The sequence below is a fragment of the Miniopterus natalensis genome, chromosome 15 (genome assembly GCF_054644295.1).
Source record: "Miniopterus natalensis isolate mMinNat1 chromosome 15, mMinNat1.hap1, whole genome shotgun sequence".
Taxonomy (NCBI): Eukaryota; Metazoa; Chordata; class Mammalia; order Chiroptera; family Miniopteridae; genus Miniopterus; species Miniopterus natalensis.
In genome coordinates this window covers 51523227-51544695 of record NC_142095.1, presented here as the reverse complement: position 1 = coordinate 51544695, position 21469 = coordinate 51523227, and the positions used below count along the sequence as shown (strand labels likewise).

At 45.2% G+C, this 21469-nt stretch overlaps 1 protein-coding gene and 1 pseudogene across 6 annotated transcripts in view; one reads left to right on the top strand and one right to left on the bottom strand.

Annotated features, from left to right (window-relative positions):
* FOXP1 (forkhead box P1) overlaps nucleotides 1-21469 on the top strand; it is a 538679-nt gene that overhangs the window by 217630 nt on the left and 299580 nt on the right. The gene's annotated exons all lie outside the window — the stretch shown is intronic.
* On the bottom strand, nucleotides 1612-2113 carry LOC107524049 (proteasome subunit alpha type-6 pseudogene; annotated as a pseudogene).

The window sequence follows — 21469 nt, the reverse complement described above, 5'->3', positions numbered from 1 at the left end:
GAAATGTAACAGGTATTTGTGTATAAATTTTGTATCCTGCAACTTACTGGCTCCAACAGTTTTTGAATGGAGCCTTTAGGATTTTCTATACATAATATCGTGCCATTTGGAAATAATGACAGTGTTACTTCTGACTTTCCAATTTGGATGCCTTTTGTTTCTTTTTCTGCCTTTTGTTCCCGGGGCTTCCAGCACTGTGCTGAATGGCAGTGGTGAGAGTGGGCATCTTTGTTTTGATCCTTGCCCTGCAGGAAACACTTCCCGCTTTCCCTGCTGAGAATGTTAGCTGGGGCCTGGCCATATATGGCCTTTATTATGTTGAGGTCTCTTCTCTCTATACCAACTTTGTCGAAAGGTTCTTTTTTAATTATAAATGGATGTTGAATTTGTCAACTGCTTTTCCCGCATCTATTGAGATGACCATGTGATTTTATCCTCGTGGATTTTGTTAGTATGGTGCAGTAAATTCACTGATTTGTAGACACTGAACCATCTTTGCATCCCTGGAATGAATCCCACTTGATAGTCATATAATCCTTTTAATTTACTGTTGAATTCAGTTTGCTAATACTTTGGTGAGGATTTTTGCATCTGTGTTCATCAGGGATACTGGCCTTATAATTTTGTTTTCATGGGGCATCCTTGAGTGCTTTTGGTGTCAGGATAATACTGGCGTCATCAAATACGTTTGAAAGAGTTCCCTCCTCTTCTGTTTTTGGAAGAGTTTGAGAATGATTGGTATTAATTCTGTTTTGAATGTATGGTAGAATTCACCAGTAAAGCTGCCTGGTCCTGCACTTTTGTTTGCTGGGAGGTTTTTGGTTACTGATTCAATCTCCTTACACGTTATTTGTCTGTATAGATATTCTGTTTCATCAATATTCAGTGTTGGTAAAGTCTATGCTTCTGACTATCCACTTCTTGTTTGTCCAATTTTTTAGCATATAATTTATTCAGAGTAGTCTCTTATGATCATTTATGTTTTTATGGTATCCTGTCGCATTGCTTATTTTATTTGAGTTCTCTTTTTCCTTGGTGAGTCTAGCTAAAAATTGGCAAATTTGTTTATCTATTCAAAGAACCAGCTCTTAGTTTCATTGATATTTACTATTGTCTTTTTAATCTCTTTTATTTATTTCTGCTCTAATCTTTATTGTTTCCTTCCTTATACTAACTTTAGGCTCCTGTGTTCTTTTTCTGGTTCTTTGAGGTATAAAATTAGGGCTTTTATTTAAGATTTTCTTGTTTCTTGGGTAGGCATTTATTGCTATAATCTTCCCTCTTAGAACTGCTTTTGCTGCATCCGTAACGTTTCGTATGTTACATTTTCATTTTTTATTGTCTCAAGATATTTTTTGATTTCTCTCTTGATTTCTTCTTTGACCCATTAATTGTTCAGTAACATGTTGCTTAATCTCAGATATTGGTGAATTTTCCAGTTTTCTCCCTGCCCCCCAGCACTGTTTTTATTTATATAAAGTCCTAAGCACTTCAGGGGCAGGAGGAGTGGGAGAGGTTCCTTTTCAATCCAGGGGCCTCCATAATGTTGGTCTGTTGTTACCAAACACACAGGCAAGTGGCGTCATGGATTTGGTAACCCAACTATGATGTTTAGTGTCTCTCTGCTAGAGCAACAAGGTGAGCGTCAATTTCTGCTTCTGTAAGAGTCCTAAATTTAGGAATTTCAACTGTAACTACTCCAACTTCTATTTCTGAAGGTTTGAAATCAATGGATAGAACAGTAGACAGGTAGGTCATTGCAGTTTCCACTGCCTGTTCAAATGTCCAATCAGATTTCTTCTTCACTTTTTTTTTCAAGAAAGCCAGGGACTCGGTTTGTGGAACTCCTGCTGCAGTGGCTTTAAAGCCACAGTAGTAACCTGCAACATCACACCTGTGCACCGGAGGGCCCTGTTCTTCATCTGTACCCATTAAAATCCGACAGCAGCCAAGAGGCCTCGTTTCAGCATTCTGTGGGTGGACCTGGGAAACAGCGGAGCCTTTCACACAGCACATCCATGGGAATCTCATGGCCATACTTGTATTTCCAAGTAGTTGCCTCATAGCACCCCTTCTGTTCCTGGGATCCACTGTCAGCTGTCATTCCTGTCATCACAGGGCCAGTGTTTCCAGTTACCATGAATAAGTGAGTCACTGAGCTAGAATCCAGTAGTTCGTCAGCTGCATTATTCTGTGTGGCAATTACTGCAGTCTTTCCCTCTTACAGTTACTGATGTAAGGCCACCCTGGTTAGTGGCCTCAAAAGCATATTCTGCTTGGTAGAGCTGGCCCTCGCGTGAAGAAACAGTAATGTGGTGGTCAAACCAACGCTGGAACCGTGGGGCATTTGGGTGCACCCACTACTTCAAGCATGGCTTCTGGGCCCCAGAGCTCCCAGAGCAGGTGTACCCAGTTTTCTTTATGTAATTAATTTCTAGTTTTATACCATTATGGTCTGAAAATATGCTCAATATGATTTCAGTTCTTGTAAATTTACTTAGACTTGTTTTGTGGCCTAAATTATGATCTATTTTGAAAAATGTTCCATGTGCACTTGAGAAGAATATGTACTCTGTTGCTTTTGGATGGAATAGTCTGTAAATATCTGTTAAGTCCTTCTGGTCTAACATGTCATTTAAGGTCAATGTTTCCTTATTGATTTTCTGTCTGGATGTAAGTGGGGTATTAAACTATTTCTGTCATGCTGTCTGTTTCTCCCTTTAGGTCTGTTAATATTTGCGTTATATACTTAGGTGCTCCTGTGTTGGATGCATAAATGTTGTACCTTTTTTGACTGACACCTTTATTATTATGTAACACTTTGTCCCTTACTACAGTCTTTATTTTAAAGTTTTATTTGTCTGATGTAAGTATACCTGCTCTGGCTTTCTTTTGGTTTCCATTTGCATGAAATATCTTTTTCCATCCCTTCACTTTCAGTCCCTTTGTGTCCTTACATCTAAATCGAGTCTCTTGTGGACAGAACATAGATGGGTTTTGTTTTTCTTCCTGTTCAGCCACTCTGTGTCTTTTGGTAGGAGAATTTAATCCATTTACATTTAAAGAAATTATTGAGCCTGGCTGGCGTGGCTCATTGGTTGAGCAATAACCTATGAACCAGGAGATCCTGGTTCGATTCCCAGTCAGGGCACATGCCCAGGTTGTAGGCTCGCTCCACAGTAGGGGGTGTGCAGGAGGCAGCCAGTCAGTGACTGTCATCATTGATGTTTCTATCTGTCTCCCTCTCTCTCTTCCTTTCTCTCAAATCAGTAAAGACATATTTAAAAAAAAGAAATTATTGATAGTTGTATGCTGATTGCCATTTGTCGTGACGTTTAGAACGAATGGTCTAGACTTTGTGAAAGGAGATATCAGTGTTTGGCTGGATCATTTATTCCAACTGTTTAAACCATCACAATAAGTGGACCCATTAGGTCACATTCTAGCTGATCAGTCAGCACCAGGCTGGCTCAGGTGCTACAGCCCCAGGTGAGGGTATTGAGCACCAAATGAGCCGATTTGGCCATTCCCAACTGTCAGAGTCTTTTGGCCAAAATGGAAGCTGCCATGATTAACAGTAGACAGAGCTATGCCTTTCCTCCTCTCATACCCTCTCTGTGCCATGGCAGCTTGTACTGAACGCGAGTTTTATCCAGAATTCTGCCAACTGGACAGAGATGTATTAGGAAGCAAGCCCAGAGAAGTCATATAACTTGTTTCTTTGAGGCCTGACGTCCCTCTTTGCTGCACTCACATACTCCAGCAGCTGTCTCATATGGAAAGTTTACTCTGAGGAGCAAATAATACTATTTTGATGGCAGATTTTGAAAGGTGACAGGGTTCTTTCACAGACCAAATGAGATATGGACCCCTAGTGTAGTTTTCAAGTTATGAGGCTCTTAGGTGACACACAATCTTTTCAGCTAATCATGTGTCTTGAATACTACTTATTGCACCATTGAAAAATAATTTTAAACAATTCTAATGCTAGAGAATAGACTTTCTGATGTAGTTTTAAATAACAATATTTGAAGTACTTATATGGCCTTCTCTCATATAGAGAAGGATAGGGGAAGGTCCTAGGAGAACATTGCTGCATTTTGGTAATAAAAATATAAACATGCCTGGCCGGTATGGTTCAGTAGTTAAGCGTCAACCTATGAACCAGGTGGTCACAGTTCAATTCCCCGTGAGGGTACATGCCCGGGTTGTGGGCTTGATCCCCAGTAGGGGGCGTGTAGGAAGCAGCCGATCAATGACTCTCATCATTGATGTTTCTATCTCTCTCTCCATCTCTCTTCCTCTCTCTGAAATCAATAAAAAAAATCAATATATATACATATATATATACATATATATGTATATATACACATATGTGCAGCTGATTTTGAAAGAGCTAATTATAATTAGCAAAAGAGTGAGAGTTAGGCTGGAGGTCCTCTGAGACTCAGAATTTGTTGTCAGTAAACACACCCCTGCATCCACACTTACATGTCATTGAATTGAACCATTAGTTATAGGAGGGCATTTGCTCTGTTTGTAACTTTGAGAAATTGATTGGTGCTCAAGTTTCATAATTTGTGGGTACATATTTAAACAGTTCAGTTCTGTTGCACCTGGCCAAGTAAGAAGGAAAACAAGTGACTTTTATGTGTGCAGCTGGGAGACCTAATTCAATACAGTGAGTCAGCCTCACTTCTCTCTTTGGAGTGACAGCATGGCTGTCGCTTCCTCCCTTTCAACTGTTCCTGCATTGATTTTTCAGTCATCCCTTCACAAGCATTTCTGAAGGCATCCTTTGTTTTCTCACCTCTGGTTTGGCCTTTACCTGCTTTTGCTCAATGTTGCCCTGTTGGGAGACAGTACAGCATGGTGGTTGAGACATGGGCTTCTAGCGTGGACAGTGGGATTCAAATCCACGCTGTGCCATTTATCATCTGTACGACTTGGACCTACTTACCTGCCTGGACCTTACTCTCCTCATCTGTTAAATGGGAATAAGCACAGTATAGTGCTGAGCCTGGTGCACATAGTGTTGCTTTCTAATTATTACTTCTCTTTCTACTGCTGCTATTATTAGTTTGGTTTGTCATCTCTTTCCACCCCCTTCCTGAAGGTTCCTCCAGATTTAGAATTCATCCGGACCCTCCTAAACTGGACAACCTAGCACAGCCCATCTTTCCAAACTCCTACAGCCTTTGTTTTCTTCCTTCCTCCCAACTCCTAGTGGGGTTTAGGGATTTGCTTAAAATTTATCCTAATATTTACCCACCTAAGGCATGCGACTAGTGCATATGACCAGAAAGCCTTTCTTGCTTTTGTTGCATTTCACTTAAACAAACTGGGATCATGTGCCCCAGACCCGACCGCAAGTTCTCCCTCACTTCCTTCCATTCTTTAAAAACGCATTCTCCCTGCTTGAAGAACTAGCGCAGGCACCAGAGCACCATCAGCTCTGCCATCACGCTCATTACAGAATGAACTTGAAACCCATGTTGCTACCAGGCATTTTTTTTTTATCATTGGGAGACTTATTATAATTATTATTGGATGTTGTTTTTCATCTGGGTTTCTTTTTTGCTTGTCACATGAATTTCTTAACCATTGGTATGTACAGGACAACCCCTCGGACGCCCCCCCCTCTGATTAGCAGCGGCTCTCCTGGTGCTGTGACTGTGAGGGTGGCCCAGCGCGGAGGGTCCCGTTTCACTCTGCTTTGAAGAAGAAGGTCATGGCATATTCCATGTGCACTGGCCCCCGCTCATGTGGGCCCGAATGCTTAGTACTCCACATTTTAAACAGGTGTAACGAAAAGGGAAGGATTATTTTTCCCTGTTCGAAAGCAAAAAATAGAGTGTATTGCTGCCCAAAAGAATATTTTTCAGCTTTGATTACACTGGCTGCTATTGCCAGAATATAACACATCACATGTTTTTCTTTAAATGTTAAATTCTACCTGATATTTGATACACAAATAATTTATCAGGTGTTCTCGTCTCCATTCAAACCCCACACAAATGTTTCATAAAAATTAATGCATTTTATAAGTGATTTTTTATAGGCACTTGGTGGGACTGTTGCTATAAGTCCTAGGCTAGTGCTGCTGGTCAAACTTAGCTTAGACTGAAACCAGAGGTCAGAACTGTCATAGAAACTTAAGAGGGCATCTTCTTGTTTTCTGTTTCCAGGTGTAAAAGCCAGGGGAGGATTGCGTTACTTTCGGGCAGAGCATAGTCTGGCAGGCACAGGTCTGTAGTGTTTGGTCTGCTCAACATTTTTAAATAATTTGTGTTGGTTGGCAGCATTTAAATATGTAGAGATTACACCTAAAACAATTTTGGAAATTGTCTTGTGGAAAAATTGCAGCTGCACTGGGTTCCCATTCCCCAGTGGCAGCTGTGGCTGAAGCCAGACAGTGGCCGCCCTCCTTAGCTGGGGCCTGGCCTCAAGTTTGTCGTCACCTCTGGGTGGCTGTGCCCTTTGTCCCTGCAGGCATTGCGGTTTGCAGCTCCTTACCTTAGCACTGCAAAGGAAAAATAAGACAATTGGTATGTGAGACTAAATAGTATGTCGAGTATGTCTTTTTAATGATTAATTTTGAAACAAAAGGAAATATATATATAATTTTTTTGAAATCTGTATATAATTTATGAACTGCATATATATATAACCTCAGGACTATATATTTATATTTCTGGAATATAAATAAATATTTTATATAAAGTAGTGCACATGTAAGTGCTGGAAGTTATAAACTTACGCAGCATTTCTGCTTTTTCGGGTGCCATGCGTCATAGAATCTTCACACTGAGGAACCCGGCAGCCCTGAGTTCTAGTCCAGCTCTCCCCTCCACTGTTAGGGCATTGCCGCCAGACCCAGAGGCCGATGGCTTGTTCAGGGCCAGACAGTCAGTGGTACTGTTGGTTCGCCAGACAGATGGGGGCACAGATGTGCAGCGCGGGGTAGCCGAGGAGGGAGCCCGGCTTTAAAAGTGCACGTCCTTTCAATGCTCTGATGGGTCGAAGTTTAAAGGCCACGTTTGCCTCTGCCCGGCTCTGCGAGCGCGGTCCCGCTCCCCCGCTGCTGCTCTGCGTGGACTCCAGCCGCCTGTCGCGGGCCCCGGGCCTCCCGCCGCGGGCCCGGGGCTGAGCCGGCCCCTCAGACTGGCTGTTGTCACCGCTCTCCCCCAAACCTCCTCCGTTTTCCGCATGGTTGATGTTGGTCGTTACTGTCACGGGACAGAGCTGTCATGTTGGGTCTGTTTTTTCTTCCCGATTGCTCATATTCATTTCCAGGTTGTACTGCTTACGTCTTAGAAACTTCTGCCAAAGTCAGCATTTCCTCTTCACCCCGTGCTCCTGTGTTAGGTGAGGTCCCTGTCACCTCCTGGTGGGACAGCTGCAGTAGACGCTCCCCTGTGATCCTTCATTCCAGCTTAACCACAAGCCCAGTTCTTTGTCACCTTCATTGGTTTTTGACCTTGGCTGCACTTGGTCACGTTGGGATCTTAAGACTAACTGAGGCCCAGGCTCCCTGTCCAGAAGTGGATTTCCTTCCGTGAGGGGAAGGGTTCTGTGTAGGCCCTTCCAGAGCTTTCTAGAATTCTCTTGTGCGTCTGCAGAGTTGACAGCCATTGCGTGCATGGCTCGTTCTCCATAAAACACCTCCGATGGGCCACTTAGCCCCTTCACTGTCGCTGTTTTCTGAATCAAGCCCTCACTCCTTCTGGGGCCGTGAGGCTTTCGTTGGACCCTGACCACTGCCTCCCGATGCGCTTACGTGCCGTCGGCTAGGAGAGCTCCCCCTCCTGAACTCAGACTCCCAGGATACTCCATGCCTTTGCCCCTGGGGTTCGCCCACTTGGTTCCCCCTTTCTGCTCTAGAGAAACAGACCTTACCCCTTCTCCAAGAGTGTGACCACCCTTGTGGACTCATCGCTCGCCACGCCGCACGGGGCGTGTCCCTGTCCCTGTCCCTGTCCCTGTCCCTGTCCCTGCACACCTGACGGTCTTCCCTCCAGGTCAGAGCTGCCCGGGAAAGCTTCCTGCGACGACGATGTGTCACCGTCCGGTGTGTCAGCCATGTGTGAGCTACTCGCCATGTGGGGCTCCTGAGCACTAGAAATCTGACAACTGTGGAACTGGATTTTTAGTTTCATTTAATTTTAATTAAAATAGCCACATGTGATTTAATTAAAATGACTACTAATGACTACTGTTTTGGACAGCACAGACCTTGACTGTGAGCTCCTGAGGGCAGGGACTGAGTGTTACTCATCTCTACATGGATTCCGCGTGGTGCATAGTGGGGCTCACTGGCATTTGCTGAATGACCGAATGAATAAAGTAGGAGCTGTATCAAAAATAGCTCTCCTCGGTTCCCATACCTCTACACACAGGTGAAAGTCCTACGTAGGAGCAGAACACACGATCACATCTGACTCTCACAGAGATCTCCTTACCCCGTTTTATAGATGAAATTACTGAGGACCAGAGAAGTTTAATGACTCAGCCAAGTCACAATTATGCAAAAAAAGATTTGATTACACCTGTCAGTTACCTTTAATTACATTGTAAACAGCAAATTTCTTCCTATATTTTTAGTTCTGAGAATATGAACCCCAAAAAGAATGTCTGTGGCCCTACTTGTCATTTCACGTTTCCAGAGGTTGGCTTTTTCCCTTCGGTCACCGAAGTTACATCATTTCTTGAGTCGAGGTTGTCATTGGCTGAACCCTGGCTTTTTGTTTTAACGCCATTACTGAATCTACCAAAGGTGGGAGGTTGCAGGTATGACCCATGGCTGTTCTTTCTTTTCCACTGTTCTGAAGGCTGACTGCAAGCGCGGAGATGCTGGAAGTGGGACACGTGATGAGATTACTAAAGCTGAAGTTTAGCAGACCACAGGGCCAGGAAAGGGAGTGGCATTAAGGGTCATCTGAGGCCTTAATGTAAAATTGTCGTATAACCTGAAAGCTTTTTTCTTGTGCAGTTTAAATTAAGGTACTGTTAGAGGGGGGGTAATTGCATTTTTGGTGGGTAGTGAATTTCAATTCTTATTTGTAAGACGTCTATTGGATTAAGTCCTTGCAGCTCCCTTTTCTCTGCACTGTATTAGGAACAAGAAGGTGATTTTACTTCAAATTAAACCTCAGTCATTCACATGAATATCAGCTGTGATAACATCTTCCTTGTCTTCAGAGTTGCAAACAAATACCATGCAGATCCGACCTGCTTGGCCTCCCCTTGCTGATCCCCGTTAGTGGGAGGAGGAACTAAGGTGATTTACCAGAAGAGTTGATTTTATGAAGGAACCGAAGAATTGTTGTCATTAACTTTGTTTATTAGAATTCATCAACTTTACTTACTCAAGAAGATACATTAGTCTTACACTTGGATCTAATGTATGTCAATTTTATCTTAAATAAGTGAGGAACTGAGTAGATGTATTAAGCACTTTTAATAGAATGGGCGTACAGGTTACCAGGGGAAACCTTGATCAGAGCATGACAGTGAAGTGGAATCATTGCTGGGTTAGGACAAGCACTATATGCCAATGGAACAAATAACAGATAGATGTAAAGAGAGCTTAGAAAGTGATTCTGAGAGGATCTGGTGTTCATGCCTGAGCCGTGTGGGACGGTGACTCCCTCGGAGAGGGCAGCGGGGTGGGCAGAGGCTGGCTCCGTGCGGTGTGCAGGGTGGGCAGGCGCTTCTGTTGACGGTGAAATGGAAGTGAGGGAACAGGCCGTGGCCAACATCAAGAAGGCCCTCTGAGTGCCTTTGGACATTTCAGCCAGGCTTTCTGGGCCGTAGGAAGCTAAGGACTTTTTAAGCAGAGGTGGGACTTTCATCTGGGAGGCAGGCAACATTTAAGCATCAACATCAGTTTTGAGATGCATCCCAGGGTCAAAAATATTAAGATGTGGTGAGGAAAGCTGTCTAGGAATTGAGAAAACTTAGTAAACTTACATTTTATGAGCTCAGTTTGTCTTCTGTATGGGCATGTTTGAGACGAGCCAGAGCCCCAGGTGGAACACGGGAGAGAAGACAGTGTGGACCCCTGAGCACAGCCCGCGGGACCGAATGAGAAGGCGCTGAACACAGTGGCCTTGGCCGCAGAGGCGCAGTGCTGTGCCGAGGACCAGGGCGGTGTGGCAGGGGAGAGAGGAGGGCGGGAGTGTAGGCAGCTCTTTCCAGAAGTTTGTGAGAGGGACATAGGACTAAGAGGCGAATTTGCTTATTTTGTTTGATAACAGAGATTAAAGTCTCATGAGAATCTTTTTTAAGCTTATTGAAAAAGTTTAAATTTCAGAATGTGAGATGCTTTCTAACAGCAAGTTTTTTAATCCTTATTTGAGGATATTTTTTCCATTGCTTTTCAGAGAGAGTGGAAGGCAGGGAGAGAGAGAAACACCGATGCGAGAGACACATCGACGGGTTGCCTCTCGCAAATGCCCTAACCGGGCCGAGGGCTGAGCCTGCACCCTAGGTGCGTGCCCTTGGCCGGGACTCAAATCCGGGACTCTAAGTCTGCGGGCCGGCGCTCTGGCCACTGAGCAACTGGCCAGGGCAGTTCGAGGCTTTTTAGAAGTCGCAGAACAGGCACGTGGACGATTTCCATCAAAATGCGAAGGAGAGCGTGTTGAGCGAAGCGCTCGCCCCAGCGGTCTCTGAACACCTGGCTTCCTGGCAACTCCGGGTCTAAGACCTCGCAAGAAACACAGGCACAGGAAGCGTGTCGCCCTCTCTTTTGGGTCCACGTGACTATCCTTTTTGTGAAAGTCCTCTCACCCCCTAATCTGTGTGCCTTCCTAACAGAACACACCTTTACAGCCGGGAGCCATGTTAATTTTCCGGCGTGTTTGGTTGTCCTGAGAAGTGGGAGGTGGGGAGGGAGTACTGCCTCTTTGCTTTATCCGGACGAGGTTTTTGCTACAGGCTTCTTGACATCTTCCCCCTTAGTCTGTCGTTAACTTATCTCTAACTGGAACCATTTTGTGCATTAGCTCTGTTCTGATTACCTCTCAAGATGGTCAGATGTACAGGGACCACGTGACGGGAGGCAGCCCAGCCAGCCTCTCCCGTGCACAGCGGCCCGCCTCTAGCTAGCAGGAAAGTTTATTTGCTTTTTCTGAGGATGTGCTAAGTGATTCTGCAGTTGGAGTGGTATGGCCTTCTAGCACTTAGGGCTGCATTTATTAAATAAATTTGTTCTCCTACTCAAGTGTTAAGTATGTATTATGAAACCTCAAAGCCAATTTCGGTGATTGCAATGTGCAAATATTTTTAAAATTATGTAATTAAATAGGACTTGGCCTGCAAGGTCCACCAAAGTAATTTATTAATTGAATCGTTTGATTTAATTGTGTGTTATTTTTGTTTGTTCCGGGCAGTGGGAGCATCTCCCGCAGAGAGGGGCCTCTCCTGAGCCTGCCACCAGAGTGCAGAGGTCTCTCCCAGAACCCTCAGCACCGATTAAATGTTAACCAGGAGGAGTGGACGCGTTCCGTCTCTCCCCAAACTCTGCTTTCATGTCTGACTCTTGATTTTTAAAGGAAAAAGAAAAAATTCTTGCTGGGTATAATTATTTGTAATTCATTCCTTTTATCACTACATTATTTAAAAATGAATCGCTCTTTCCTTTTTAACTGTGCCAGTGTTCAGGGTTATATAAAGTGTGTGCGTGGAAAGAGCAGCGCCTGTAATTCCGAGTGAGCGACGTCGGGCCGTGGCTAAAGCCGCGCCATATCTGTTTCCTTGAAATGTCACTTTAAAGGTATTGTGGTTTCGGAGCAGCAGCTGTGACTGAAAAGTATGTAAACTAAGCTGTTCTTGCTCATATCATTTTTATATTCTTATGTCAGACCAGAAGGCTGCTTTAAATTTATTTTTCATTGTGTATTAGTTCTAGAGCCCGGTTTTTTTCCTTCCTTGGGAACATATGTTCTTTGGGATGTGTGATACTCAAGCGCTTAAGAAAATAACAATTGTAGGTAAAATAACAATTTCAGTGAAATAGTTTCTTCTTTGAGTATTATATTTAGGAGAAGATTAATTTAAAAAATTAACTCTCACATAGGAGAATTTGGGGGCCCAGCATCTGTGTTTTAGGAAAGGAAATAATTTAGGCACACTGTACTAAGTCACGGGAAAGGCAGTAACGTTTAGAAGCCCAAATTGCTTTCCCAAAAGGAAAATATTTTTTGTTACTATTAAATATAGTTTATATTGCTACTTTAGAACTTTTTTTTTCCAGTGGGGCCATTTGCTTAAATTCTTAGTTAATATTTCTATATAGAAACGTCTTTGTCTCCAGAGCTGGCCTTTGCAAATTCCCATTTAATATGCGGTCGTGGACAAGTATTTATTCAGACCATGTGGTACCCACACCTGATCAAGTGACGGCAGGCGTCATGTCAGCCAGCAGATTTTGAGTGACTTTTGAGTAACGGTGGCATAGAAGAGACAGAGGGTGGAGGAAATGATAGTGGGGACGCGTTTCCTTTCCTCTACTTCAGTGTGTATCATGCCTGACTCTGCTGTAGAAATTTGGAACGCTGGATAGAGAAATATTTCTTTTCCTAAAGAGTTGTAAAAGTGGAGTAGAAAGTATGAGCTATTAGAAATTTCCATGGTAAATATAATTGGATTGCATGTGTTGGTAATTTCCCTTTGAGCTCAGGCTTTCGCTTTGAGAGTTGTTTCACATGATGTATTTCTTTCCAGCTTTTGAAAACAAATGTAACCCCAGGAATTTGCCCTAAGATTCCACTGATTTGCCTCATGAGTGTCGGCCTATAATAGATGGCCCCCGCGAGGGAAGTGACTTGAGGAGGAGGGTGGCCCTCGTGGGTCATTATTCTGCTTGTCACAGCCCTCCTGTCTCTCTCTGTGCCCCAGGTTGTGGCTTTCTCCACAGCATAAACTGGCCAGTGGTCTTTGCATAATGGCCTTGGAAAAGGACCTCTCAGAGCGTCTGGGGTCATGGTCAAAGTAGCTAAGGGGTACAGCTCAGCATTGGCCATTCGGGATGGACACTGGCGGTCCTGCTGTAGCTTTGAGGGTTCTGGGAAGTTCAGGGTAGTGGCCCAGCGTGTACTCAGATGGCTTGGGAGCAAAGGCATTTGCCGACCAGTACACAAGTATATCAGTCCTAACAATTCAGTCAGGCAACCACCGTGTACCAGTTGACATCGTCGCTGAGCGTCAGTTCTCATCCCCACAAGGAGCCTGAGGCCTGGAGAGTGGAAGGAGCTTACAAATCCCAGCTCGCTCACCGGTGGCTCCAGGGATAGAGACAGTCTCCTGCCTCCGAGGGGAGTGTTCTCTCCACCTCACTTTACTCTCTCTTAACTAAAGTGTCCACTCCTTGTCCACTCACTTCAAACTGGAGTTGATTAAAAGGAATGCTCTTAAAAACAAAACTGAGAGGAAGAAACACCATACCTGGAGTGGGGACGGGATGACTTAAGAGAAGGGTATCTCCTGTGGGCTCCAGCTTCAGAGGACACAGCCGATGTTTCCAGCCACCACATTTCCTAGCCATTGCTCTTCTGCGCCTGTCGGGAGTCAGAGACCCTTGTGCCTGCCTTTGTCCACCCCCTGGGTGGCCCCAGTCACCACCCAGTCCATTCCCGGGAGGGGCTTGCTGGACTGGACCCCTCAGATGTATCTTTCAGCTCTAAAAGTGTTTGTTCTCACTCATCCGAGATCTTTCCCATCTCAGCCTCACTCCCACCACTTAAAAGTCTGGGTCGCACAGTCAGTGCAGAAGAAATCTAAATTGTGATTGTGAAGACACAATACGTCTCACTTGATCCCCAATCTGTTTTGGGGGGAAATCCTTGTCTTTTGTAACTGATAAAACTTGGTCTAGGAATTTCCGGTAAAACAAATCTACCACTTCCTGTTCTGAAGGGGGTTTGCGTCTTTCTGTTATTATTAGGGTTGATACATTGTTTCTGTCGGGGACAAAGCTACAGGTGCGAGTAGGTGCTGCTTCTCCCCACCCCGCTGAAGACGCTCATGGAGACTGCATGGCGTGGAAAGTGCCTTCGCAGTGAAATAGAAGCTGGTTCGTGTAAAGAGACTTGTTTCTATATGGAAAATCTGAGCCCTTTTTTCCATGGACCAGGTGTGGATTAGTTCACTGAACTTTCACCCAGCCGCGTTCCCGCTTGTAACTCTTCTGAGGCGTAGTTCAGCCAAGTCAAAGAAACATGTTATTAAAGGTGAGCTAAAAGGCATTTAAAAAAATAAACAAGCTGTTAAAGATCCTAAATCAGTAACAGAATCTGTATGCACAGACTTGGAACTATAAGAAACCGTGTCGGAATACCTGGGGCTCCAGGCTGATGCTCGCCTTCTTAGAACATCTCCCCAAAGTCCTTTTGGTCGTTCGCGGGCAGGCCCTGACGCCAAGCTTGCGTTGTAGCTCTTGTACAGGTAATGACTTTCCCTCCGCTGACCTAGGGGAGGCCCCAACCCTAAACCTATGATTCTTCAGCTAATATTGAGGGGAAATCAGTGCTTCGATTTTGTTTTAGACTCTGTTCATGAGAAGTTGACAGTCTGGGGCACGTCTGTCTCTCCTTCCTCCCAGCCTGTCCCTCGGGGCCAGGGAGTGTGCGGTGTGGGAAGGCGGCCACCAGGCCTGGGCAGGGCAGGGCCGCCTCCGCCACTCGCTCTGGTTGGACACCAGCATGGGCATATCTCCAGCACTCACCACGCCAGGCACTTTTCTCTGCGCTTTTTGGTGGTAAGGCGTCTATTCCTCAAAAGTGCACTGTGCACCGCGATGAATCCATGTTATGGATGAGCACACGGGGAGGAACAAAGATACTCACCCTGCACACCCTCAACCTTGCTTCCCTCCCCGCTTTTCTCCCTAATTTAAAAACACTTTTTTGGTTTTTACTTTGTAGCCTGTTCCCAGCTACGCCCTGGGTGTCAATCACTTGCGCTGTTACAGCTTCTCCGTGCATTAGCTTAAACTTTCACTGTGCTCCAGGAAAGGCATTTCCCACTTTTAAAGTAGTTCCAGAAAGCAGGGGCAAGGAAGAGGGAGGTGTTTTCAGGGTGGGTCATGTTGGCCTGCCCTTCCTGGAATAAAAGGTTCCTTCCCAGGGGACCTGGAAGCCCCAGTTGTCCATCGGGGACACTTCACAGAAGAGAACTGCCCCCACCTGCCGCCCCATCCCCGCCGCTTTTCCTGACCAGAGAGGGAGGAGCTCAGGCAGAGCTTCGTCTAGGGCACCACATGCTGAGCTTGTCCAAGTCATCTGCCACTTCAGCCGCTCTTGCCTTCAGCTTTAACCTGCTGAATTGGGGAGGTGGCAGCATCTGCAAACAGCCATGCCAGGCTCCTACCAAGGTGCCCTTCTTTATCAGGTTCTGGGGCTTTCAGCAGAACGCTGCTGTCCTGAGGATTAGAGGTTCCCTGGCATCATTATTAGCATAGTGTCCTGTAAGTATCAGGAACCTTCCTAGCCAAGGAGCCCAGAGGGTGGGTCCCACCTGTTTGTATATTATCGTGGTGTTTCCAGTGTGAGCAAGGGAGGTGCTGAGCTTCGGGAAAGCCCAGAGATGGGTCAGAGTTGATTGTGGAAGGGAGCTGGGATCTGCAAATGTCAGGGAATTCAGGAAGAGAGGCATGGGAAAGGAAACGGGGGGAAAGGTGCCAGGAAAAATTGTGTCATCGTTTGTCTTTTCTCTGGTGGCCAAAAGGTAAGTTTCTACTCCCGGGTCACTTGCAAGCACTGTGGGCACATAGCTGCCAAGTTTTGCAGTTTAAGGACTAATAAAGCTGGGATGTGGTGAATACTGGGAGACCGCTATTTTCAGGGAAGGACTGTTGGGAGGTCTTCCCAGCTATGCTGACTCTGTGAATGGTCTCATTCTCAACTGCCTTCTCCCCGGCTTGGTGTGCCCAGGGAAATTTAACATGGAGCCACATGGAGTCCCTTTCTGTGTGCATCTGGAGTGGTAGCCACTGTACACATACCAGTGGGCGAGAGGGGCTGGACTTCAGCCTCCATGCTGGTTAGGCCTATTCTTTCCATATATAGTTACTGAACAGCTACCACGTGTAGCTCCTGTTCTATACTGGGATACAGCATGCACCGCAGATAAAGTTCTTGCCTTCATTGAGTTTATATTCTGATACCTTGTCCCAGACTGAACTGCACATAGTCAAATTAATATGACTGGTCTCATCTGTTGCCTAAACTTTCCCAGAGAAACCAACAAAATCAGTTTAGCTTCGGGTCGGAGCTGCCAGGAGCCAGATGTGGCCGTGGGAAGGATATCTGAGAGCAGTCATCTGGCCCCAGCTGTACTAACCTAGGCTGGTAGGCAGCCATGAGCTGTGTCTGCCAGACACTAGTACAGGCTTAAACAATTAGCGGAATCCCTCGCCCGATGGCAGCATTCACTGTGTGTGTCCCAGGATTACTGCTGCTGTCCAGACCAGAAGCCTCTGTGGTCTGGGCAGAAACACCCAGAGAGGAACCGAAAATCAGCTCCTTGAGAATCTAGGCAAGGCCTTCTTACCTTGGCACATGGAGAGGGATGCAAGGGATGTGGAAACCGTTGTCAGCAAGAAAGCAGAAGTATACCAGACGTGTGTGAAGTCGTCACCCCCCATACACACACACCACCTTGCAAGTCTGGATTCCCACTTGAGCCCGCTGGCCTGACACAGAACCCTGCCTCTAGCTGTCCCTGTAGAAAAGCAGAGCACAGTGCTGGCCCGTTTTATCCAAACAGAGATTTCCATTAGAAGCCATAATTCCCACCTTTGAAAGCAATTGTATACCTGCGGACATGCCATAAGTTTTCAAATATCCATCTGCCTTCCCAAGTAAGTATATAAATAAATAAAACGTGTGTGGACAATTTTTTATAGACTGTAGAGTTTCTGGTTGAATGTACCAGGCAGGCTCTGATAGCATGTGGGAAATAATGTTCGGATCATCCATTGTCCGGCAAGGTCCTGATGCCACAGTAGTTGCTCAGTGAATGTTTGTGGAATGAGCCGAGGAAGAAAAAGTCCCTGCAGACACGCAGGGATTTTCAAGGATGGTGATTCACAATGAGTGCAGTTATTTCAAATAATAAGTGGGGGAAACAATCCACAATTTAGAGCACGCAGGTGGAATAATTTTAGGCTTTTCAGGTGTCCACATCTAGTTTCTGGCTATAACAGACAACAGCAGAAAACGGTGGAGAATAAGGTTTTGAAGGAGGTTTCTCTTGAGCCTAAGCAGATACATGTGGGAACATCTTATCACAGTGAGGTTCTTAGAGGGTTTTTAAAAAAGTCCCATTCGGAATGAGTAACAGCAACAACAAAGTCGTTGAAGTGGAGAGAAAAAATTAAGATACCAGTTTATGTGTAAAAATCAACTTTTGCATTCTAAGTGCATTGTGTAAATTTGTCGTGCAGGAAACATAAGTGAAGCCATTTGGTTTGGTGGCACTGGTGTGGGCTGGCCAAGGGGGTGGGGGATAACGTGGAGGCACTGATACGGTCTGAGGACAGCCAGATGGCTGCAGTGCGCATCTTTTGTGCTCTTGTTTGCTTCTTAAAGCAGTTGCAGAATTTTGCCCTTGGCGATATTTTCTTCGCGCTTGTATGTTCTGCTGTGGATTTACTTTTGTCAGAGTACTTTGAAAGAAAAGCCTTGCTCTAAAATTTATTTTTTACTTGTTATAAACTTGTGAAGTCAACAGTGTGTTCATAAAAATATTTTTTAAATGTTAAGCATGTTAGTAAATGGCGGGAGGATCAGCTTTTCTTTTTTCTTAGCACAGCGATTTCGATCATATTCTACGTCAGTTCACGGAAAGATTTTTGCAATATTATGAATGTGGAATTGATGATGGATGGGTGGATAGAGATAGACAAAACAGATACACTGTTATTCCAATAGTAATGAAGCTTGTTTGATGAGAGATTGTAAGTTTTTCTATTACTTATAGGCGACTCTCAGGCTGTGGTTTCCCCATTGTGTTTTACCAGCACATTTGACTTGGTGATATTTAAATTAAGTGAGAGTGCTTTTGGGTAGGTTGGTGGGGTGTTTGCCTGCGTGTTTGGTTGGCATTTATTAGAACTGTTTATTATACCACCTTTGAAATTTATATTTATTTCCTACTAAAAGCAAATTACATTTTGTAATCACCATGGCAAGAGATATTTAAGATGTTCTAACTGCTTATAAGGATGATATTTTATCACAGAATGCTTCTGATAGGAATTGCTTCGGAGCTCTTTTTCCCCATTGATAGAATGCTTCAGAATAATTTAACGTCCTTTTCGCAGCCCCAGTCTCTCCGTCCCCGTCTCCTCCCCCTCCCCAAGCACGAGAAGGGCCCAAACGCAGAGTCCTTGGGCAACGGCCTCTTTCCCACTTGCACAGATTTCCAGTTTTCCTTGGAACCCGCGGTCCCCGATGAGAAAACAGGAAGCTCACAGCCCTAACCTTACTGAGATCTCTGCCGGTTTAGTCACACGTCTGAGGCAACCCTTCCAATAATGGAGCCATTGTGCGCATCCTCTCTGATCAGCTCTTGAAATGTTTTAGTAAGTCTATCTTACAACATTATAGGAAGATAATCAGCAGACTTAGAAGGTCCCCATCTGGACTGAAGAGTTCTTTTACTGAAAGATGTTTTGCCTTTTTGAGATAGCTCTCGCGTTTCATCATCTGTTCTGCCGAGATGAAGTGCATAGGAAAAGTCAGTGACTCTGAATCCATCTGTTGTTATTATTTTCCACTGATAATTGGCTTGAACAATGAAATGTCTGTGTCTGCAGCCTTTGAAACTGTACACCCTGTTTATTTTCTGGAGGTCTCACTGCAACTACCCCCCCTTCCTGCTCCCGAGCTGACAGTGAGTGGTGCTTGTGCGAGGGGAGCATCTTTGACTGTGCAGCAGCCTCTGAAGCTTGCATAGGGATTTTATGTCAGTCCCATGTCTGCGCTGTTTGCTCCAGTATCCAGCACTCTTGTAGCAGGAGCTTAGCTGGACCACAATGCATGGATCCCTTACCTGCATTGTCGTCTTCATTTCACTGTCCTCATTAAAATATTAATTTAGAGTACAGTATCTAATACCTATGGAATTAGATACCACATATAATTGTATAATATATTCGGTTGCATCCAGGTTTGCACAATCCAGAGCATTAATATTGGATTCCACTAACAGCACTTACATTAGCCTGCTCAACCAGTATGCGGTGTAGATGAGCTGGGAAGCCTAACTACCTGCCAGACCTGCCAAAACAGTCATTAGAAGCTCCGTTGGGATGGACAGAGGCTTTTTTGCAGTGATATACTGATTAAACTTGGTTCTATGGTTTATTTGCATCAAGGTTAGATCACTGTCGTCTATGAAAGTGGGTTATCTAACACCTTATTTGGAAGGCCATTTCAAGACAAAGTAGTGAACAGAATAGGTTTCTTTAGTTTCTGTGGGAACCTCTCTTAGAGAACCTGTGTTTGATTCTTTGGGGCTTTAAGAATCTTTTAATTTTCTTTCTCTTGTCTTCATGTTATGCCACGATATATGTTTGAAATGGGTTTTTTGTTTGTAATTTTTTAAAAACTTTTCAGTAATATCCTTTTGCTTTTGAGGCAGATTGATGTAGCCAGAGAGCGGTATTATATTAATACAGTAAAACTTGCTTTTGAATAGAAAGCCACCCTATCTCCCTTGGCTAGCAGAGTCAAGGTGCGTTCCCTGAGACTCTGGACGACCCTACCCCTTTCCAGTCCAGGTAACAGTGTAGACACACATTCCCTGGAGCCGTGGTGCTGGGTTTGCCCCAAGGTCTGTCGCACCAGCCAGAACCAGCTGAACATCACCTTATTTACGTCTCGATCGAAATCACTCAAACTGCCAAAAGTTATTAAGTTACTAGGACCACTGCGTAGCTGGAGCCTACAGCCGAGGTCAGGATGCCTGTGGGCTGACTCCATCCACTGCGAGGAGCCAGTCGTGAATTCCTAGTACCTAATCTCCTCGGTTCTAAGGACAGATTATGTTGAGGTATGGCATATTTTCTGCCGAAATGGAGAAAATTGTTAACTGTAATTATGTTATTTAATTGAAATTATAAGTGGTTAGACCACGCAGCTAAAAGCATCCTTTCTAATATACGGGTAATGCTTTTAACTGAGTGGCCAGGGACTGATGGCGTTTGAAAGGCAGGCATTTGGGATGTGTTTTTGAGCAACTCACAGTGTTTTCCTTAAATCATTAGTGAACTAAGGAGTGTAAAATAGCATTTTTTGGTTTATTCTCTTTAATTAGATATGTGAATATTATATGTGTGAGTATATATACACACATATATATGCATTACATAAGTGTGTCTGTCTTTATTTTATATATGTATGTTTTTATACAGATATAAAGTAGGTCTTTCTATAGACTCACAAGGATCCGTTTGTAATGTATCAAAGCAGAGAAACAAGACATATACATCTGAATTAAACTGTGGCTGAAAAACGTGATTGTTTAAGACCTCAGCGAGCATTAGGTTCAGGTGCAGCTCCTGCAAGCAGCCCTGGTGCGGGGAGCCCAGTTCTTTTCGGAGTAGCTGCAGACACAGCAGCAGCACCATACCCGCCCGTACCCCTCCCCGGGAGTCAGTTCTTAACTACTGATGAATGCAGTTCATTTTAATTGTTATTATAGCAACATAACATGTAACTGTCTCCTGTTCGGTCCTGGTCCCTTGGAACAGGCAGTGCCTCCAGTCGGAGGGGACAGGTAGAAGGCGCAGCGGGCGCCTGGCTGAGCCAGTTATTCATTTGCTGAGTGTTTGTGTTTATGCAAAGGGCCTCTTCCTGCAGATTGAACCTAGAGCGAGGCAGTGGCTTTTGTTTAGTCCTCATACCTCCAGTCCCGCCTCACCCTGCCGCCGGCCCCAGCCCCGGGCCGAGCCCCGAGCCCCGAGCCCCGAGCCCCGGCCCCGGCCCGACCCGAGCCCGTGGCTTAAGCGCCTGGAGCTTCTCCCTCACAACTTTCTTCCCTTGTGTGGAAATTGCCTCTGGGGCCCCAAAGCTTCCCTTCCTCACCATGAGCGGGTAAGTGTGTGGGAAGCCAGGCTGATACTTTTGTTTCCTTTTATAAATGTTGAGAGGCTACTTTGCTGCTCCTCTGGGCGCCTCCTGCGGAGTCCTGGTTCCTGGTGTTGTCACTTGCTGGCCCTTGAAATGGACCAGTACAGGTGCCTTCAGGAAACGGGGCTGAGCGCTGGACTGGCGGGGAGGGGCTCGGGGAACTGGGGGGAGAGAGAGAACAGCTTTATTATTCTTTGTCCTAACAAATCCTGTTCTGTAACCGTCCTGGAGATAATGCTGCCATTGTTTGCTAACGGGCTTCGAACAGCGTGCGGGGCGAGCGGCGAGGAGGCAGGGCCGCGGCTGGGTCGGGCGGCAGCTCTGCGCCG